This window comes from Ambystoma mexicanum, chromosome 11 (assembly GCF_040938575.1).
Source record: "Ambystoma mexicanum isolate Mex_15411 chromosome 11, UKY_AmexF1_1, whole genome shotgun sequence".
NCBI lineage: Eukaryota > Metazoa > Chordata > Amphibia > Caudata > Ambystomatidae > Ambystoma > Ambystoma mexicanum.
In genome coordinates, this window is record NC_090934.1 from 780978331 (window position 1) to 780999450 (window position 21120).

The following is a 21120-nucleotide window of genomic DNA, read 5'->3' on the forward strand; positions in this document are numbered from 1 at the left end:
ATATGTCTGCAACAGTGTTATGTCCAGAAAGAGCGTGTGTGTGTGTGTGTGGGTGTGTTTTGCTGGTTGATGATTGTGGCTTGATCTTTATGTGTAATTATATATCTGCAATTGTGTAGTGTTCAGAGTGTATGTCTATGCATTTTTTTCGTGTTGTTGTGTGTGGGTTTCTGTAAGTGACTATATGTATGCAACGGTGTGGTGTGCATGTGTGTACACTTATTTGGCTGGCTGCTGTGCGCAGTGTGTGCAAACTTGTTAAAATACAAAAACCTGTTTGTCTGTTGTGCATCATGTGTAATGGTATAGGTGCAACTGTGTTAAGCGTGTGAGTAGTTGTGTTTTGTGCATGTCTGTGCACGTTTGCTTGTCTGGTTGTTGTGCGAGGGTGTCTGGATGTGACACTTGTTTTCTGTTTTTAAAGGTTTATATAAACCAATAAAAAATAAAGTATGTGACTATATGTAGACAGCGATGTGGTGTGCAGTTTGTCCGGCATGTGTGTATGTGCCTGTGTGTGTAAACGTTTTTGTCTGGTGGAAGTGCGTGGTGTTGTCTCTAATGATACGGCTGCCTGCCACTGTGTTTGTCCATTGTGTGGTTGACTGTGTTTTGATTATGTCGGAGTACATGTGCTTGTCTGCTGCCGGTTGCGTGATGGTCTCTGTGCGTGATTATGCCTTCAACTGTGTGGTGTGCAGCAGCGTGTGTGAACGGCAAGAGAAAGAGAAAAGGAGGGGCAGGAGGGGCGGGAGGGAGAAGGAGGGACACGGGAGTGCAGGAGGGAGAGAGCGAGAGAGTTCCTGAGTGAAAGAAGTCACCATGACAACTGCCCGGCCCGATAGCTTTCCCTGCAATCAGTGGAGTCGGGAAGGGAGCCGCGAGAGGTCACATGAAGGGTTTGTGGGAAGCCCTGCAGGTATTGGATCTTAAACCCAGGGTTTCCCGGTGCTGCAGCCCATAGGGCAGGACCGTGTCTGGGAAATACAAACCTCCAGGATGGCGTGGAACTGGGGAGAGTGCTGCGACCGCCAGGTACAGTGACACCATCCCGTTCTCAGTGTGTGTAAAGTTTCGGCGGTGTTTCCTCAAGGCTGGAGTTAGCCATGTCTGCCTCTCGGGCGGCGAAGTCATGTTCTAGCGCTCGGATCGTGTAGGCAGGGCAGCGTTTCAGTGGTCTCCCATGGGCAGAATGCATTGTCTTTTCCCTGGACTCGACTCTGTTCGGAAATAAGCGATCGATTTCAGTTGCAGCAGGCAGAAACTAGAGTACTCTTAAGATAGGCTTTTGAAATGTTCTGCACTGTACGGCAGGGTAAACTGTCATAAAGTAAAGTGTGTCCTGCTCTGTTTAACGCATGGGCGTTCTGCATGAACCAAGGAGTCTGCCGGGATCCCAGCATCATGACGCCGAGTGCATGGGATTGTGCGCATGGAAAAGTTACCCCGGGGCTGTGGTTTCATTCCTGCCACGCTGGGGTTGTGTTCAGGGTATCCGCGTGCGTTTTTGGGGCTACTTTCTTGCCGTAATCTCTTTTTCTGTGAAGGTTTCGATGACCAGCGTTTAAAGCCAGGCGAGTGCCTCTTTTTACTTTCAGCAGTGACACGCTCTCGCTACTCATGTTACATGCCAGAGGGCCGAGGCACAGTGCTGCGAGTTGGCTGCGGCTCGCCGAGGGGGGGATGCCAGCCAGAACACCCCGGAGCAGGGCTCCTTCTCCCCGGCGGCGTCACAGTCCTGTTCCTACAGCACACCGCGTGTTTCTAAGGATTCGCGTAACCTCTTCGCCCGGTCCTGTTTTTCTTTACCTTCTAGAACTTGGAATGATAAAGGGTTCTGGGGTGCAAGTGGCAGAATGCAAATAGAAGAGGACTGGCTGCTCGGCTCACTCCTGTCATGGGACATCTTGAGGTCTCTGAGTGCCATTAATTCTCTTTGAGTGTTTATGTAATGTGGGCGTGTGCTCTAGGCAATCCTCTCAAGGGACATTCCACAATGATGTCTTAATGCCCAACCGGCCAACATTAAAGTGATTCATATTTTGAAGCTCTCATTGCTGAGGGTGCAGGAATGGGCAATGGGAACTGGAAGTGTTTATTTTCATTAGGCTAGTTGCAAGAGTATTGTGATATGTGTCATGCAGGGGGTACACTAACCTCATGCACCTTCTTAAACTCCACCAAAGCACTGGTCCACATATGAACAGTAAATTGGGGACACAGTCTATGCCCCCACACTGCCCCACGATCTTTGACGTGGGTCACGGCGCTCTATGATATTGTAACCATGTGGCACACGAGTGCCATTACCATATATGCTCACTATTCTTTGAATTCTGTCATTATTCCTGTTTTACGTTTTCCAGAATCTTACTATCTAAAAAAATACTCACCTGTGAACACCTTCAGCTAGTACTGGCATTTGATCCAACTGTGTTTTATATTCTTGGACTTTAAGATCAATATACAGATTGACAAACGTCGAACTACAAGTCCCAGAATGCAAAGCTAATCACACGACAATGGCAGGTTTGGAGGGGGGATGTTGTCACACATGTCCTGGTCTTGTCGGCACTTTGTGAAAAAAACCCACCAAAACATTGGGATATGATACAACAATGAGCCCAGACAGGTTGTAAACTATGCAAACCTGTTATCCAACGGAACATGACATATAGTTGTTTGAATCACTGATCAATTGGAGATGTAACAAGCAGAAAAAGAACTGGGAATAGCCTGGCAACCCCGAGTTGTTTCTCCTCTTTGATTAGACCCTTTCTTGGCGCGCTGATTGAAGTTCCTGGCCCTGTTGCCATTGTGCAATTATTGGACAGGCTACAGGAACGCTGCTCCTCTCTTCATCTTTCCCCACAGAGCCTCTTTTGTGTTCTGTCAAACAATGACCGGGGCCTCTGATAGGTTGCACTCGGGCTGCTCGTGCAGCACGCACGCTGCGGCCGGCTTCCGCTTTCTGCTAATGCTGCAGTGTTTGTGTGCAGAGGGCTGCGCGTGTTCGGCTGAAGAGAATCTCCATGCAATGCTGCCCTTTGGCTCACTCAATTCTATATAACCTCATGTCAATATATCATACATGCCAACTAGGGGAGTGTCCACTATCCAGCATTGATAGAGTGGTGGTGGGGGCTGGGTGGGGAGGGGAGTGGGCGAGCCACGAAATAAGTCCTGCTGCATTACCTCCCCAATGCAATGCGCGCGATTCCTTCCATACGGTCTCATTTGCAACCCCCTCCCCATTCTACATTTGGTAACCGTAGTGGCAAGTGGCATTTTAACACATAAAACCAAACTGCAGGATCATTGCAGATGCAGGAAACTCTTCTATTAGACCTCTGTCCAGGCTCTGCGGGACAAAATACATGCAAACCTACACATTTGCATATACATTTCACCAACAGAAGTGACTTCACACAAAAGGACATTGCAAGGTGCATCATCAGTCTTTGATACTTGGGGGCACCATGGAAGTGACTTTAGAATACGTTGCCATAAGTGAGCCAAGTGGCAGAAAACTTTTGTGCTGCAAAATACCTAAATTGCACTATGATTCTTTATGGAGCAACTCTGTAGTCATTAGTTTTTTTTTTATATATATAACAGAATGGTATATTAACATAAGCCATGAATTGAACAGTGTGATTAAATGATTTGCCCAGGATCACACAGTTTTGTTAAACGGTGAAACTGGGATGTGGACAATTTAAGCAACTGAACACATCTTCCCAGGTTTAGTTGATATAGATATTTATTAAGGTTTTGCTTTACATTTCATGTGCTTAAATAATACTTTATAGCAAGGCCTTGGAAGTAAACCACATTACATAATAAACCAGCCTTTCATAATAAACTAACTATAAACTATACATCTTCATAGAAATATGTTGAGCAATAACAGTATAGCTTTAGTTTTATTCTCCCGCCCTACATACAAAATCAGAATAGCATCATGCAGATTAACGTGAGCCTAAGAAATCCCCCATTGCCTACACAATCGCCCAACCCATTGGCTTTTCCTAGGCTTGTTTGGCTCTTGAAGGTATGTTGGTTGATGAGGGGAGATGTATTCAACAGAGGTTCCTCAAAAGATGTGTCAGTAGACAGAGAAGTTGGTTTGTTGCAATAACTTGTATTTCTTGTAATATGTTTTTACATAGCACTTCATGCTGGATTCCCCTCATCTCTAAGCGCTGTGATAATACTTTGATTACACAATTTTACAATACTTTATTTATCGACCTCTGAAGAATTCCTGGTATGACTCTGACCTAGGTACACTTAAACGTAAGTGTAGGGCGGCTGAGAGGAAATGGAGGGCTTCTTGCTCGTCCTCTGACAAACTGGCCTGTCGCTTGCTACAAAGGCAATACCGACTCTCTGTCCGCACTAAGAAGAGAGCCCACATTCAAGCCCGTGTCTCTGCGGCAACTAACAACTCGGCCGAACTCTTTAAAATCTGCAAGGATCTTGCCAACCCTGCGGCAGTCTCCACCCCTCCTCTTGCCTCCCAGGCTCTCTGCAATGCCCTTGCCTCACACTTTGTCTAAAAAACCCAGGACATCCTGTCCACCCTCTCCTTCCCTGCCCCTCCTATCCCCTCTCAGTCTGTGCTTGCAGACCCCCCTTAAATAACCGCACCGTCCTTCTCTTCCTTTCCTATTTTTTCCCCTGACAAGGTCACTAGACAAGTCAGATCTATGAAAGCCTCGTCAAAACAGGTTCATCCCTGCTCCTGTAAAACCATCCAGGACCACATTGATACCCTTGCCCCGGTCCTTGCTGATTTTTGCAACCACTCCTTTGCCCCAGGATCCTTCCCCTCCCCTCTGAAGCACTCCCTTGTACATCCTCTTCTCAAGAAACCCACAGGTGATCCTTCCTGTCCGGCTAACTACCGCCCAATTTCCATTACCCCCTTTCTGGGCAAACTCCTGGAAAAGCTGGCCATCTCTCAGCTTAACCTTCACTCAGATTCTTTCTGTTGGCTGTCTTCATGACCACCAGTCAGGCATCAAAGCGGCCAGAAGCACAGAAACTGCTCTTCTGAACATCCGTGAAGATCTGCTCTCCAACCTGGACTCTTAACATTCCCTCTGTCCTCATCCTTCTTGATCTCTCTTCTGCCTTCGACACAGTCAACCACACCATCCTGCCCGACCGTCTCTGTGATAACCTGGGTATCACTGATCAGGCTCTGGCCTGGCTGACCTCTTTCCTCTCTGATCATCCCTCCCAGGTCCAACTGGGGTCCTTCCTATCATCTATCTTCCTCTCCACCTGTGGGGTTCCCGAGGGGTCTAACCTCTGACCCTGGCTCTTCAACCAATACCTGGCAACTCACTCCCACTGCATCGCCATTTTCTGCTCAAATTTCCAGTGCTACGCTGCTGACACTCAACTCATTTTCCAGCAGCCTTCAGCCACCTCCTCGCCCTCTCTCATCTCTGACTGCCTAACTGCCGTTCAAGATTGGTGTGCCGCAAATTACCTTTGTCTGAATGCCAGCAAGACTGAGATCCTCCTCATCGGCACACCATCTCCATCCTTTTTCCTCACTCTCTGGCCGGCCTCCCTTGCCCCTCCTCCTACCCCTACCTGTGAGGCTAAGAACCTTGGGGTAATCTTTGACTCTGCACTTTCCTTCTCTGCCCATATCACTGAGGTCTCTAAAAAGTCAAACTTCCTGCTGCACCTCCTCAGAGGTACTCTGCCTTTCCTCTCCTTCCCTCGGAAGCTCACTATCTGCCAAGCTCTGGTTCTCTCTAGGTTGGACTATTGTAACAGCCTCTTTCTAAATCTACCTGCCTCTACTATCCACCCTCTGAAACTTATCCAGAACAGGACTGCGAGATTGTCCTTGGCCTCAAGCCCTGGGATCGTATCTCTCCAGCTCTGAAATCACCCCATTGGCTCCCAGTGGATACAAGGATTAAATGTAAAACCCTCTGCATTGTCCACAAGGCTTTCTGGGGCCTGGGTCCAAAATACCTTCAGCTATCCCTGCGCAAATACCTCCCCTCTCAAGCTCTTCACTCCTCTACCTCTAACTCCCTCCCGGGCAATCGTTTTTCAAAGAAACATGCTGGGGGTAGATCTCTATCTTCATCTGGGGCCTCCCTCTGGAACAGCCTCCCTGCCACTCTAAAACTTGAGGAGAACCATCTACGGTTCCGGAAGCACCTCAAGACTTTCCTCTTTGCTTCTGCCTTCGCTCCCCATCTCCCCTGCTGATCTGCTCTCTCTTGGCACTGTGCACCCGGCCACCCTCTGTCCCCTGGGCCCAGGTACCCGCTCACCCTGCCACCCTCCTGCACTGCCTCACGGCCACCCCTTGCACTGGGGACTGTATCTGTACCCATACAGCCCCCCCACCCCCATTTTTTTTCTTCTTTTCTGCACTTATCAGACTTACACAGCCAGCTGCCTTAAACACAGCACTTGCCACTTGCTGGCTGCACTACCACTGCTTATTGCCTCAATGTTTTATGTATTTTGATTTATTATTATTTATTTCTGCTCTCCTCTGCTCCGCACTTTCCACTCTCCCGCTTCCATGCACTTTTTCCCTTTCCCATGCACTTGCGCGTTCTCAATGTAACTGGGCCTAGTAAGATCGTTGTTGTGTTCTCCCCTGTTCCCCGCCCTTGCCTAGTCGCGCTCTGAAACACGTTGTGTCCGAGCGCGATACAAATAAAATATCATATCATATCATAAGAATGAAGGGTCTAGTCAGCTCTGCCAGGACATGCACAGATCTCTGAAATGACAGCGGGCTCTCTTAACGCCAATGGCTTTTAATCCTGGCAGATATCTGCTATTGTCATACAGGGACAGCAGTACCATTCCTTGCACATCTAGGACCTAATTCATGGAACGTTTAGCGTGGTGCAAAGTCACTAAAGATTCCATTAATTAGGCCCTAAACCTCTCAACCTGCCAAAGTATATATGCACAAAGAGTGCTATCCAGGGCCTAGGACATGGGGGGGAGGGGACATGGGAGACAAATCCCCCCATAATTTTAAGGGTGGGGATATGATGGCATTTATCTCCCCCTCCCCCAGCATATGCCTGTGTTGGACTGGGCAATGATGTATGACTGAGTGAAAGGGGACACCTAGTGTATGTGGGCTGTACCGATAAAAAAAGAACCTGAGAAACTACAGAGGCTCTCAGTCTGAGTTTGTTAGAAGTGCTTTTATCCCAAGCATTAAACAATGCGTCATTAAGAGTTGGGGTACTGCAAGGAAATCCATGGTATTACGGCATCATTTTAAAAGTGGGGGTACACTTATTTTTTGCCACAAACTAGAGCTGTGCTCCCAAAAATCCTTTTCTTCTGCAAGTGAAGTGGCTAGCACATTCCTTTCATGAAAACCTGTTGCACCTTTGTGTGCAATTGCACAAATCCAGGCAAGCAAGGGGGTTCTCAAGGCAGTGTACTAATATGCACACAATATTCACACATGGGAGGCACATTATATCACCTGTGCCTTTTTGCACAAGCAAAGATGCAACAACTCTTTTGTCGATTTCTTTTCAGGAGACAAAAGCTGCCGTACAAATGAATTTCCATCCCCATTAGATGGATCAAAAGCCATTTTTACACGTTTTGGAAAAGCAGACATAGTCTGATAAGAAACACTGCATGCAGTACTATTTTCACTGAATACTGTCTTTTAAAAACACTGCATGGATGGGTGGGAGGTGCTTTGAACTCCCTAGTGCCGTAGGGCTGCTAAAAAAAAAGCAAAGTCCCCAAGGTGTCCCCTGTCCCCCCAGATTTTATGTGTCTCCTACGCCCCTGGGTGCTATCTGGTTTGAATCTTGATCTATGCATATATGGGTGTGCATGCAGCGCTCCAATGAATCATGTCAATAAAAAGTGTCGTCCTAATCCTGATTCGTAATAGATCTAAGATAGGTTTTGCTACTAAAACCTATGATGTTGTTTATGACCAAATGTGCCCTCTGGGCCACCGTATAAAAGTGAGTTGTTGTCAGAGGTCAAGTCTGGCAAGTGTCCTCCGGGTATATGGAAGTGGATTCCTCCCAATGGTGAAACATGCCAAGTGCCCCCTGGGTGGTTTATAGACCGTGGTGATACGTGCCAGCTGCCCTCTGGGCCAATGCGTGAAGGTGGGTTATTCTCAGGTTGGTGGTTAGATAGGGTTGTGGTGGCCATCTTGTTTTGGAACCGCATTAGCCACAGGCCGAGCAAGAGCTAATGTAGACTTAGCGCGCGGCATTGTCGATTTTGCCCTTTGACTTTGTCAAGCCATGCAGTAGGAATCGGAGGCCTCCGGTGTGGGTGCCTGGGAGCACCGATTCATGAATGCACGCTAGTGTTGTGCTTTCAACAGAAGGTCACGCAGTCATCCATCAGGGTGCCTGGCACTCGTAAACCATTAGAGTAGCAGTAAGCCCAGAAATATGTATCTGAGGCCGCTCAAAACAGCCCCATGCCTGAGCTAAAAATGGCCACACTGTAGCTTTCTGTCTGTTTGTCAGTCCAGTGAAACAAAGTGTTTCCGTTGTCGCGTGGAAGATGGTTCCTGCTGTAAAAGGCTTGCCATGCTTTGCTGTTTGCGGATAATTGCGGACAGGAAGTGCGCCTATTTTCAGGCACACTGCTATCGTCACATCTTCGCTGCTGGAATGTTTTTCTGAGGGGGTTCAGATCTTTGGCGACAGCTTCCTGGAACTATTTTAATTTCTGTGTTCTGCAGCCTGAGGAAGGCAAGTGGTCACGGTGGTAGACAGAGGGTCCTTATGCAATGCATAGAGCAGCGCATTGAGATCGCTGCTTCTGCTTTTCAGTGGAGACATTCACTTTTCATCAGCTGGCGTTGGTTGTTTTATCACCTTTATCCCCTTTAATCCTGCTCCCCTGTTCTATGGTTGTACCAAGATTCCTATTATAACGTACCCCTCGGTGTCGGTAAGAGTCCTCTGTGTCAGTAAGAGTCCTTGGTGACCAAGACGATGACTTCATGCCACGGGGCCTGGTTCCCTGGGCTGTAAATGTTCATACACAGGGTGTGTGTGTGTGTGTGTGTGTGCATAGTTCAGCTCCAAAGAGAATAGTGTATTTATTTACTCCTGCAGTCTTCATTGGCATGGAAAGGAATGGGAGCTCCTTTCTGTTCGAGTGTGGCCTGCATGTTTTGGCCTGAATATTGATCCACCAGCTTGGCGTCAAGATCATGGTGAGATCCTGGTGAGAATGACGATTTGACGGTGGTCCTTGACTGGGTGGGCATTGGCCCATGCAGGTGTGCCAGAGGCACGACTTCAGAGGCTGCTGTCTTCCCAAAATGCAACCACCGCCTTCTTCCCATCTGTTCACTTGAGGCAGTTGCCTCGCATGCCCAATTGCCCAACAGCTGTAAAGATCGCTGATATTGAATTCCAGGCTGGCATCCGACTGCGCCAACACCTATACGCCCTCACCACACGGGTAGAACGAGAAGTCAAGGAAGAAAATCAGGGATGCCGTGCAGCAGAGAGAGATGTTTGGGGACAAAGCATTCCCTGGGATAAACACTAGCCACTTGACTAAGTAAGCAAGCTTTACCTCTAACTTTACTGGAAAAAAAATGCTTGCATCAGTTCCAGCCAAAGTCTTTTTTGGTATGAGTCCCATCACAGCACGTGTTCTCCCATATGTCTGTTATGCCTTTCGGCCGTGTCTGATTCACCAAGATTTCAAAAGGAGTTTGCTTGACCGTAGCGTCTCGTTCAGTGCATGTCACATCCCCGTTCTCCGCTTTGCTATTTTTCTACCATGGCAGGGGATTGCACCCTATCACTAACCCACTGGAAAAACCACATTTTGGGGTTCTCTCCATCCACACACAAGATGCCGGTTTTGGAGTAAATAATGTCTCGATCCTCGCAGGGCCGAGCCCACTACCTCTGTCTTTTTAGCCAAGGACAAGAGTGTGTGTTCTCATTGGATGAGGGTGTAAATAAGTTATTTAGGTATTTGGTGTAGTAATACCATTCTGCCTTAGGCTGGTTCATTACACAATGGTAATGGTAATGTTTATTTATCAAGTGCCTATACACAAGGCAAGTGTTTCAAAGCCCTCAAGAATGGTGGGAACATGGGGAAAAAACAACAGTCGTTCAGAGCCCTTGAAATTCTGAGACGATAATAGTCTGCACAGGCAGAGTAAGTGAGTATAATATATTTCACAGTTGAGATACAGCAAATAGGCCTAATGACGATTCTGCAGTTTTAACAAGTGCAATTAAGGGGTGAAGACCGGGGAGAACAGACAGACGATCTACAGGCAAGGAGCATTCGGATCGTGCAAGTGCACAGACGGTTACAGGGAGGGGGAGGTCCAAGTGCACCCAGCTGGTGGCGACTGGGATAAGTGCAGAGAGAGCCACTTCCTTCGGTAATTTCTCAAGTGCAGTGAGGGTGAAGTGGGTGCAGGCCTGGAGGCAAGTGTGAGAGAGGACTGGTGGGGGTCCCAGGGACCTGTGAGACTCTGAGGTACACCAGGCGGCCAGTCACCAAGTTGTGTAGAAAAGGAGGGAGAGAGGGAAAGAGCAGAGAGCTAGGTCACCCGGGTAGAGGGAGAGAGAAGGAAGAGGAGAAGAGGAAGGTCTTGAGGAATTTCTGGAACTTAAGGTGATCAGGCTCAAGACAGAGGCGGACAGGGAGGCTATTCCAGAGCGAGGCCCCTGCTGAGGATAAGGATCTCCCTCCAAATCGCTACTTGGAGAACCGGCTCACTCGCAAAATGTTGGATATAGATGAGCGGAGGGCTCGGGAGGGACATTATTTAGGTAGGCAACGTTGCAGATAGGTAGGTCCCAGGCCCCAGAAAGCCTTGTGGCCAATGCAGAGGGTTTTGAACTTGATCCTTGCCGCCACGGGGAGCCAGTGAAGGGATTTCAGCGCCTGAGAGATGCGGTCCCTGAGCTTGAGGCCAAGGATAAGTCTTGCAGTTCTTTTTTGGATGAGATGCAGAGAGCGCAGGCAGAAGTGGGGAGGTTGAGGAAGAGGCGATTGCAGTAGTCCAGCCTAGAGAGAACCAGGGTTCTGGAGACAGTGAGCCGCTGGGGGAAAGTGAGAAAAGGTAGAGTACCTCTAAGGAGGTGTAGCTGATAGACTTTTTAGTGATGTCCGAAATGTGAGAGGAGAATAAGCGAGTGAAGTCGAAGATGACCCTAAGGTTTTTAGCTTTGCAGGTGGGTGAGGGCGCAGGGCCGTGGGAGGCCGGCCACAGTGAAAGTGGGAAGGGGGGAGCAGGGGTCCCAATGTAAACAATCTCAGTCTTACTGGCGTTGAGGCAAAGGTCATTTGCAGCACACCATGACTGAGTAGCGGACAGACAGTCAGATATGAGCGAGGAGGAGGAGGCGGTTGAGGTTAGCCTGAAAAATAGTGGTGTGTCATCCGCGTAGCATTGGAAGTTAGAGGCCAAAATGGCAATCACACGTACCAAGGCAGCCATATAAACGTTAAAGAACCAGCGGTATAGGTTAGATCCCTGGGGAACGCCACAGGTTGAGAGATCGATAGTTGAGAGAAAGGCTCTGAGTTCCACCTAGGATGGGCGGTCAGAGAGAAAGGAGGTTAACCACGCCAGAGCCTGACCTGTGATTCCCAGGGTGTTGTGGTTAACCATGTCAAAGGCAGAGGAGAGGTCAAGGAGAATGAGGACAGGGGGAGTGTTAGTGTCAAGGTTTGAGAGCATGTCTTCACAGATGTTCAGAAGAGCAGTTTCCGGGCATCTGGATGCTCTAAAGCCAGACTGGTGGTTGTGGAAGCACCAAATAGATTCAGTGTGGAGGGTAAGCTGAGAGATAGCCAACTTCTCCAGGAGTTTGCCCAGAAAAGGAGTGATAGAGAGAGGGCGGTATAAGATGAAGTATATTTTGTGATGAACAAGGGAAATCCACTAATGCAATAAAAAATAAAAAATACTGTCACAGTAGACCATCTGACCACAGTACATCAAACGGGATAAATTGGGCAGAGAGCTGACGGCAAAAATATTTGGGTACTCCTCACAATCATAATTTAGCTAGATCCACCCTTACCTTAGTCCTCAGATTTAACCTAGCTGACACCCAGCATTCACTGCCTTTTGTGAGCTCTGACCATTTTTACACGTACTTAAGCTTTATAGACCTAGCGCAAGGGCCGTACCGGGAGTTATGGGAAGTGAAGACCAAGGTAAAGGCCAGAGCGCAGCAAGGACTTTTAACAAGGTTTCATGTACAGGCTGAGGGTGCAGTTTATAAAGCTATTATGTCCCTTAAAATAAAAAATAAATAGAAAAAGGCAATCTGCAAGGAGTGGTTGCTGGGAACTAAATAGTTCCCAGCAACCACGTATGAGGAGGGAGGGACAAGACTTAGAAAAGGCGGGGCTGTTCCTACAGGTGCAGCCCGGCGAAGATTGGGGGTCAGATGATACCATCTCCACCAAGCAGGTAAGGAGTGGCTAAGGGAGGTGGGGGATTTCACGTACCCGGGCTGCGTCCGTCAGATACGGCCCGGGCATGGAGGTGAGAGGCGCTGGTAGGGGGCATATGCCCCCCACCCTAATCAGGTAAGGAGCTGGGGAGAAGGGGTAGGTGATTTATGTTGCCCGGGCAAGGAGGAGAGCCGCGCTGGCAGTATGGCAGTCAGCGCAACCCTCCTGTCAGAGGTTGCAATGTGCTGAGAGCAATGGTGGGTCATGATGAGAGGGAGCCCATGCTAATTGCCATGCGGCGCTGTCAGCGTGGTGCTCCGTTTTCTTGACGGGAGCACTGTACTGAGAGACTTGCAGCACTGGTTGCCTGGCTGTCAGCACAGCGCTCCCATAATGAGAGGGGGCAATGCACAGACAGCCATGCTGCAAGTGAGCCCTTCTCTAATTGGCTTATTTCCGGACTATATGGATTTTCAGAGCAATTCCAGTTCGTATGGCCCAGCAATTGTCAATAGGGGAGTGCCCCTTTTCTCTCCCGGGACATAGGGCCTCATTACGACCCTGACGCTAAGTGGTTAACGGCGCCGTAAAAGGCTGAGGCGCCGTTATCCACTTAGCGCCTTACTACGAGGTCCCTTTGCGGGACCCGACCTAAACGGCTGGTCTAGACCAACCGTTAAAGTAGGGAGCCGCAAAGGGACTCTCGAGGTAAGTACGGTACCGCAATTTGCCTTCCCCAGTCCCATTGAGCCCTATGGGGCAAAAATGGGAATGGGGAAGGGCCAATGTTCAATGGGGAATTGCCGCCCCGCCAACCTTGGAATGAGGTGGTAATTCCTCATTGAACATTGGCGGACTCGTTACGATACTGGCACCAACCATGGTGTTAATAGCGCCATGGTTTAGCGCCAGTATCGTAATGAGGGCCATAGTATTTATTGACAGGCTCCAACTGTCATGTTGGACAACAGGGTAATGCGCGAAGGGCTGGCCGATCTGGATAGCATGGCACACTTTCGTACAAATCCTATTGACCGTGCTGACCATAAAGATGTCATTATTTGTCACAAATATAACCAAAAAATATGCCCCCAGATTGCACTCAAACAGTTGTGTAAAAAGGTAATGAGAAGCGATCTGCTATTGTGGCCCGCGTATTTTTTGTCCCAATTCAGCCATGCATTTTAGCACTTAACATCTGCATTTTACCTGTTACCCCTGCCAAGGAAAGCCCTGATAGATGCAGAGTTTCTCACCCTGTTCCTGCCCTTCAGCATCTACATTTTGCCTTTTGCCCCTTCCAAGTCAAGGCCAACTACAAGCAGGATTTCTCGCCCTGATCCTGGCTTCCAGCATCTACATTTTGCCTTTTGCCCCTTCCAAGTCAAGGCCAACTACAAGCAGGGTTTCTCGCCCTGATCCTGGCTTCCAGCATCTACATTTCTCCTTTTGCCTCTGACAAGCAAAGCACAATTTCAGACATGGTATGTCTACCTGATTATGCTTTCCAGCAGCAGACCAATTCGTAAAAAAGACCCCTGAGTTCCTACTCTCTGACCCAGTTGTCCCGGCACGCTGTTGAAATGATTGTGGCAACAGCTACCTGTGGTCGTACTTTGACATGAAGTCAAAAAGACTTACCATCAAGTCTAAGCCTTGAATGTATTTTATAGTGCCAATCTGCATTCGGGCCATGGTAAGAGAATGGTCCCATTATGTTCAGAAGTTCCTGGAACTTTGCTTCCCGAAGACATTTTACATTCTTTCTCCAGTTTCTCTTTGCATTTAGTGTATATCGAGTTTCTCATGTCTCCTATTTGCAATCATGGTCTGCTATATTCCACATGAGCTCTTTTTATCTGGTGGTCTTGTCCATTTGCTTCATGCTCACATTCTCATTGTGGCAAGAAATCTTCAGAAAGATCACAATCATTGGTGCCCATATACCATGCACAGAACCCTATATTCACCCTGGTGCCAATAGGATCTGCGACGGCAGGGTAATCCCATGATGTTCCAACATATGCACAGTTGAAGCAGGCAAACGTCTCCTCCTAACAATGCTTTCTCACTAGAACCTTTACTTATGTGTCCCGTCCCCTTTCCGTCATCCTTGTGGAAATGCCCCAAAATGGGGACGGTACTGGATCCTTTGGCAGCAATAAATTGAGCTTCCCCTTTAAATTTAGTATAGCGTGCAGGTACACGTCGTCGGACGTGGGAATGCTCCGCTGACCCCGGGCTCCGGTGCCTCACTTGAGTCCCTTTTTCCGCACGGACGGTGTCGGACCTGACAGCCAGCGCAGCGACTTTTTTTAGCTTTCCGCTTGCCCCCCTCTTGCTTTTCAAGGAGGATTCACGAGATGTGCCTCTTGCAACTGCTCGTTCCCGGCCTCGAACCCCCATGCACTCAGTCTTGAGTGTTTGGGTCCCCGACTACCGCTGGGACTCGTGTGCGGCCTGCATCGCTCTCACTCACAGGGCATTGAAGAATCCTTTGTTGCTGTGGATGGACATCTTCCACACTTCTCCTCCTTCCCACCTTAAGGACTTTGTCTCCGAAACCTCTCATCAAGACATGGTAGGACCTGTTCAGCACAGCTCCACGACATGGAGACTCCTTCCCTGGGGTTCCCATGGATCAGGTTTCCTCGCATTCAGGTTCCGTCAGGCCTGAGGCCTCTAAGGCTACCGACTCCCAAGCTGAGGGGACCAGGGCCCTTCTAAGCAGTCCGGGGACAGACATGAGGCTTTCCAGGCTACCGGCTCTGAAGCTGAGGGGTTCAGTGACCCTACCAGGCTGTCCTTGGAAAGACAATCAGGGTTGTCCTCTTCTTCTACCCCAGGGGTTAAGGGATCGTCGAGTGCCACCTTCAAGAGTCGTTCCTCTGCTAGATTCAGCACAGCTATCGGCACAGGCGCTGAGGGCTCCCAGCCTACCAGAGCTGCTATCCAAGGCCGCTATCCAGGGCGTTTCGACTACCGGCTGTCCGGCTGAGGGCTCAGCGACCACCAGAGGGATCGCTGAGGTCAACTCCTCTGCTTCGGGTGCAAGACCCAAGCTGTTTCTTCCTATGTCTTAGGCCTCCCCTAGCTCAGGACCTTTGCACCTTCCCACCCAGGGCATGGCACAAGGCTTCAAATTGGCATAACGACACATGGCGGTGCCTGCCAGGCAGGTGGCCATTTTGGATCTGGCTCAGTCCCCGCCGGTCCTTTCGCCCATCAAGTGGGCCTTGCAGGACAATTCCAGCCCCTTCCTTCAGGAAGCGGCAGCAGATCTTATGGGTCAGGGTTCTGGTCCGTTCAGGGGTGCATCAACGCATCACAGCCCCACAGATGCATGCACCAGGCGCCTCAATGCTTCGACCAAGGGCCCAGCGCCTCAGAAGGCAGGGCCCTGAGGGACTCGGCAGAAAATGAGGACCGCTTTTTTGAACGTTTCCTCTTCCTCATGTGTTCTCCTCAGATGAAGGGGCTCCTGAGGGATATCGTGAAGGAGGTCATCCCGCAGGCTGCTCCGCCTAGGCCTCCTCCTCTGGGTGGTATTCCTCTCCCTCCTGCTGATCACCAACGCCTCCCCCTCAAAAGCCGGTGGACTTGTCTGCGGCTCTGGAACTGGGGGGGACTCCACTTGCACCCGTGTCGCAGGGCCCGCAATCCTCTCGGCCTGCAAAAAAGGGGGCAGACGCCCAGGACGGCGAGCCCTCAGTACCCGTCAAGTACTTTCATGACCACCTCCAGGGTCTGGCGGAGTTCTTGGGGGTCCCTCTTCCCAAGGAATCCCCCCAGGAGTCAAGGGTGCTCGCAGAGGTCTTGGGGAAGCGCATCACAACCCGGTCTGGCATCCCACTACAGAGAAACGTGCTGCAGATGGCACGGAATATCTGAGAACCCCCCAATGGCAACGCCCAGATGAAGAAGAATCTGGACAGCAGGTTCAGGCTGATGGATGGGGAGAAAATCCTCCTTGCCTCCCACTCGCAGCCCCATTCCTGGGTGGTGGCCGCTGCCTCTTTATATTCAAAACCGGCGGAGTGAGGCGGGAGTGTTTTGCTTTGTCTGCTGTCCCGAATTGCTGAGAGTGCTTTGCAGTCTTTCTACTGTGGTTGTGACTTTCAAGGAGGACCTACCCATAAAACTTCCTGCTTTTTGCAGAGCGAGGCGCAAGTGTTTTGCTGTGTTCTGTGGTGCTCAGAGAATTAGAACGATTCTCCCCTCAAATAAGAAAGCTGACGAAGCGGGAGTGGAGTAGGAGTGGCTTACCGCGGGACACAAGGTAAGGACAAACCTGCACTTTAGAGAACTTTCACCCCGCCATTGTCCACATAGAACAGTTCTGAACACCACTTTACATCGCTCGAACTTGTATAACTCTACAAAAAATGTTTGGTTTAAGAAGCCTTTCGAAGCACTCCCACAAGTCGCTTTACGAAGAAATGTTGGAAATGGCTAGTGAGATGCGTTTGCCAGCATTGCCTGTAACAACTGACAATGAGACTTACAGTCCCCCTCCCCAGAACACTGCATGGTTGATGCTGTCCTCACCAAGTAGTCACGTCGGAACAGGCAAACCCTGTGGATGCTGCAGACGAAGAGCTTCATTCAGCTCAGGTTTACTCACAGCAATGGCATGAGGGTGTTAACCTAGGAGATAGGGAGATGCCTACATCTACCGCAATGAGGACCGCACCAGGGCTCGGACAAACTGCGGTGACATCTCAGACCTTTTACACGGACTCTGGTGAGGACAACAGGTCAGTCGAAATGAGCACCTCCCACGCCTCCACGCCCCAATTGCCTTCCAGACGCAGCTCGTTTTGTCCATCTATCGGACAATCCGCAATGAATGAATCGCATGCACTGACTGCATTATCCTCAATCAACCAGGTCATTGCTTCCTTGGTTGGCCTTTATGTAGAAATTAAAACGGACGTCTGGCAACATACCATCTTGCTGCTGGACATACAAAATAAATTAGACTGCACAAACAAGCAACTTCTAAGTCATGAAATCCAGACATTAATACTGGGAAATGATGCTACCTTAGATATACTCACTCAATGCCAAAAGAAGTGGTTATGATGGGGAAAAAAATCATCTTTAGGAATTGGAAATCTGACATTTCTTTAAAAAAAGAGGACTGGTTGAAAGAAATGCTTGATCTGGCGGATGTGGAAAAATGTATATATAGGAAACAAGGCAAGAATGGGTTGTTTACGAAAATTTGGGGCAAATTTCTGACAATGTATTGATTCTGACAATTTCATATTATATGATGTGTACCTGGCATGTGTAAGGGGGGGGTATTTATGTGTTTGTAATTATGTATATATCTACTGATTGAGGAACTTCTTGAGTGGGGATCTCATAAGGTGTACTCTCGCGACCCGTATGTTAGTGCTATTAAGGTTGGCAATGGTTTTCTTATTTTATTATTTTATTCTTGTGTCGCAAGGATGTAGGTCAACACGGAGACATAGAGTCCCTCAGCTCCGTTTGTAAAGTAAGCAGTAGTTTGTTTGTGCCTACACCTCTTTGCGCCAAATTTCTGATGTAAATGAATAAAAGTACGTAGTCAAGTTTCTTCAAGTATATTTTCTTAATTTATTTGATATATGTTCTGCCCATATGGATGACACGTGTTTCGGCGTTTCATTGGCGCCTTTTTCAAATCCGGCCCTTATTGAATGTGATGCGAATCTCCCTTTCCTTATTTCCGGGAATTAGTTTTTAGTTGAAGTGTATCACGGTAGTTCCAGGGTTAAATCCCACCTACAAAATTCTCTTGCTCATGCCTCAAGCATCGGGGGTCCTGGTCCTTGATGCTTGAGGCATGAGCAAGAGAATTTTGTAGGTGGGATTTAACCCTGGAACTACCGTGATACACTTCAACTAAAAACTAATTCCCGGAAATAAGGAAAGGGAGATTCGCATCACATTCAATAAGGCCCGGATTTGAAAAAGGCGCCAATGAAACGCCGAAACACGTGTCATCCATATGGGCAGAACATATATCAAATAAATTAAGAAAATATACTTGAAGAAACTTGACTACGTACTTTTATTCATTTACATCAGAAATTTGGCGCAAAGAGGTGTAGGCACAAACAAACTACTGCTAATTATGTATATAGTTTTTGCTACGAATTTCTTAGTTATTTCATGTTTTGTTGTTATAAGTAAAATGAAAATAAAACATGAAAAAAAAGAAAAAAAAAGAAATCCAGACACAGGACCCCTTTACAACGGGGACGGGGACGGACCGTACTCAACGTGTTTCCTTGATTGAAAGAGATAATAAGAGATCTGCCTTCCTTGACCTCATGTCGCGGACACCCTGCAACAGGGGAGTGGACCCTTTACAAGTGCTAACCATTTCGAACAATACGGTGCCGGAAGCTGGAAACAACGTGTCTCATAATAAACTGCTTTCTGCCGTCTCAGTTCAATCTGTTGGGGGGACTACGATTTCTACAAAGGTCTCCTCTCTGACAAAGGAAAAAAGGGGAACAGCGGGACACCCTACTGTGGCATAACTAGTATTGAAACATTCATCAGAAATGAGCCGGGAAAACAGGCCAAGAAAACAAACAAAGGGAAAGGGGCAAAAATCACAGTTACACAGTCCGTGGTTAAATCCTCGCGGAACTTAACTATACCTGAGATACTGGCTGGGAAAAGGACAAAGTCAAACGCTAACTCCATAGAGATGGTTGACAATCAGCATGATCCGGCTCAGCAATTATGTATGTCTCTGATTAAGATAGTGGGACCGAAGACCGCCGACAGGAAGGCACGCCAGTGCTAACCAGCTACCCCAACCACAAGGCCGCTGGTGAATTTGCACTGGTTACCATCCCAATAATGTGATCGATCCGAACACAATGTGGCGAAGTGACAAATAATGTAAATACTCCTTGGCGCAGTGTATTTCAGGATCCCTTGATGTGAATCACACATGCCACTGACGCATGTTTGTCACAAAGGTGCTGCTGGGTGGAGCCATAAGAGTAGGTGTAGTCACTGAAACAAGCAATCAAACCATCTACAGAGACATTAATACACCACTCCTATTGCCTTATACCATTGATGAACAACGGAACGTGTCAGCAGGCTGCGCCGGATTTTGTGGAAATAAAGATGGTGTAGAGTCAAGACAGGGCTTTGAGCGGCGCCATGGTCTTGCCACACAGACTTCGTCACAATTGACCCAGAAGCCACAGACCAACACCAATGAGCTGGGCTATAAATCATGGCCCAAAATAATAAGTGGGAGAACAGAGATTGAAGGTCTTGATAATAATGACTTGGATACAAATGGTGCGCATTACATCTACGAAAAAAGGTATGTCAACAAGTGAAAAAACCTCTGAACTACTCCGGTGTCAACCGACAGACTGCCATATTCGCAATTTTGAAGGGTGCAGAGGGCAGAGAAGAATCATGTGGCCTGGCACAGAGAAACAATGATTCACATGACATTCACAAACCCCCTGCCTTTAAAACGGATATTGGTTCCAAAACACGTCCAGCAAAACAACAGGGCACGTATTTACTCTTTTTGGAAAGTCAACTGTATCAAGATAGGGGGCTAGTTATGATTCGCTCTGCAGATTTGACCTTATTCTCTGAAATTGTTCATCTGGGTGTCATTTAAACCAGAGATATTGAAAGTGTGGAATTTTTAGATCAATGCCACATCAACAGAGTTTTGCTTGGATTTAATTCCAGAGTGGTGTTTGAATTGATATTGAAGGAGGTCGAGACATTGAGGCGACTTGGGATTGTCATTGAAACCATGGACACGTCCAGACCACTACACATGAATGGGAGGGCTTCCAGCATTGGTGACGAACAACATCAATACTTTACTCCCTCACAACAAATGACCTGCACAGTGAATGTGGGCAAACAGGATAAGAGGGTGGCATTTGACATAATTGCAGGGGAGGGGAATGAGCGCCAGTTGGGCTGGTCCTGGGTGGTGGCAACTCTTAACTCAAGTTGTGGGTCCCAAAAACAGACATGTAGACTCTAGCACCCTCCCCCGTTAAAACAATTAGCCACCCGGAACACAAGGGGACATAAGCACCTCTTTACTAATCCATCCGAGGGGCTTATGTTGAAGACATTAGATTTTATTTGCCTCCAGGCGACCTGGTTGATGGAAGCACCCGTCATGGATGGCTTTATAGTCATAACTCAATTGGCAACCAAGGGTGTGAGAGGGAGGTTGAAAGGGGGTCTCATGACTATGTGTAGGTGTGACAGTAGGTTTAAGCACGCAAAAACATATGATGTTCGAATTGGTTTATTGGCCGCTGAGTGGGAAACGCAAAATGACCAGATGTACATACAACATTTTATTTGAAACATTTATTGGCATGAGGGTGTAAATTAGTTAGATTCCTTTGTTGAAACCTTTATCACCTTTTCTGTCAACTGTATGGAGTCCCATAAAGACGGACACATCATTGTTCTTGGTGATCTCAATTCGATATGTCTTCACCTAGACTCTGATGTAGTTTGCTCATCCTGGTCAACCACATGGGATGGGGATGATCTTGATTATCCTGACTTGTTTAATGTGAATGGTAACAAGTGGAAAAACTACCTAAATTGTATGGGTTTGTACTTTCTAAAGGCCTCCACCAATGGGGA

General features: G+C 48.2%; 1 protein-coding gene across 5 annotated transcripts in view; it reads left to right on the forward strand.

Annotated features, from left to right (window-relative positions):
* Positions 1-21120, forward strand: part of DENND2B (DENN domain containing 2B) — a 1727973-nt gene that overhangs the window by 540612 nt on the left and 1166241 nt on the right. Inside the window, exon 1 of one of the 5 annotated variants that reach the window (XM_069623706.1) lies at positions 790-1035. The exons of 2 other annotated variants lie outside the window; for them this stretch is intronic. The gene's annotated coding sequence lies outside the window, so the exon portion shown is untranslated. Of the gene's footprint in view, positions 1-789; positions 1036-21120 lie in introns of those variants that run through there. 2 more of the 5 variants (XM_069623703.1, XM_069623707.1) reach the window with 2 other exon arrangements.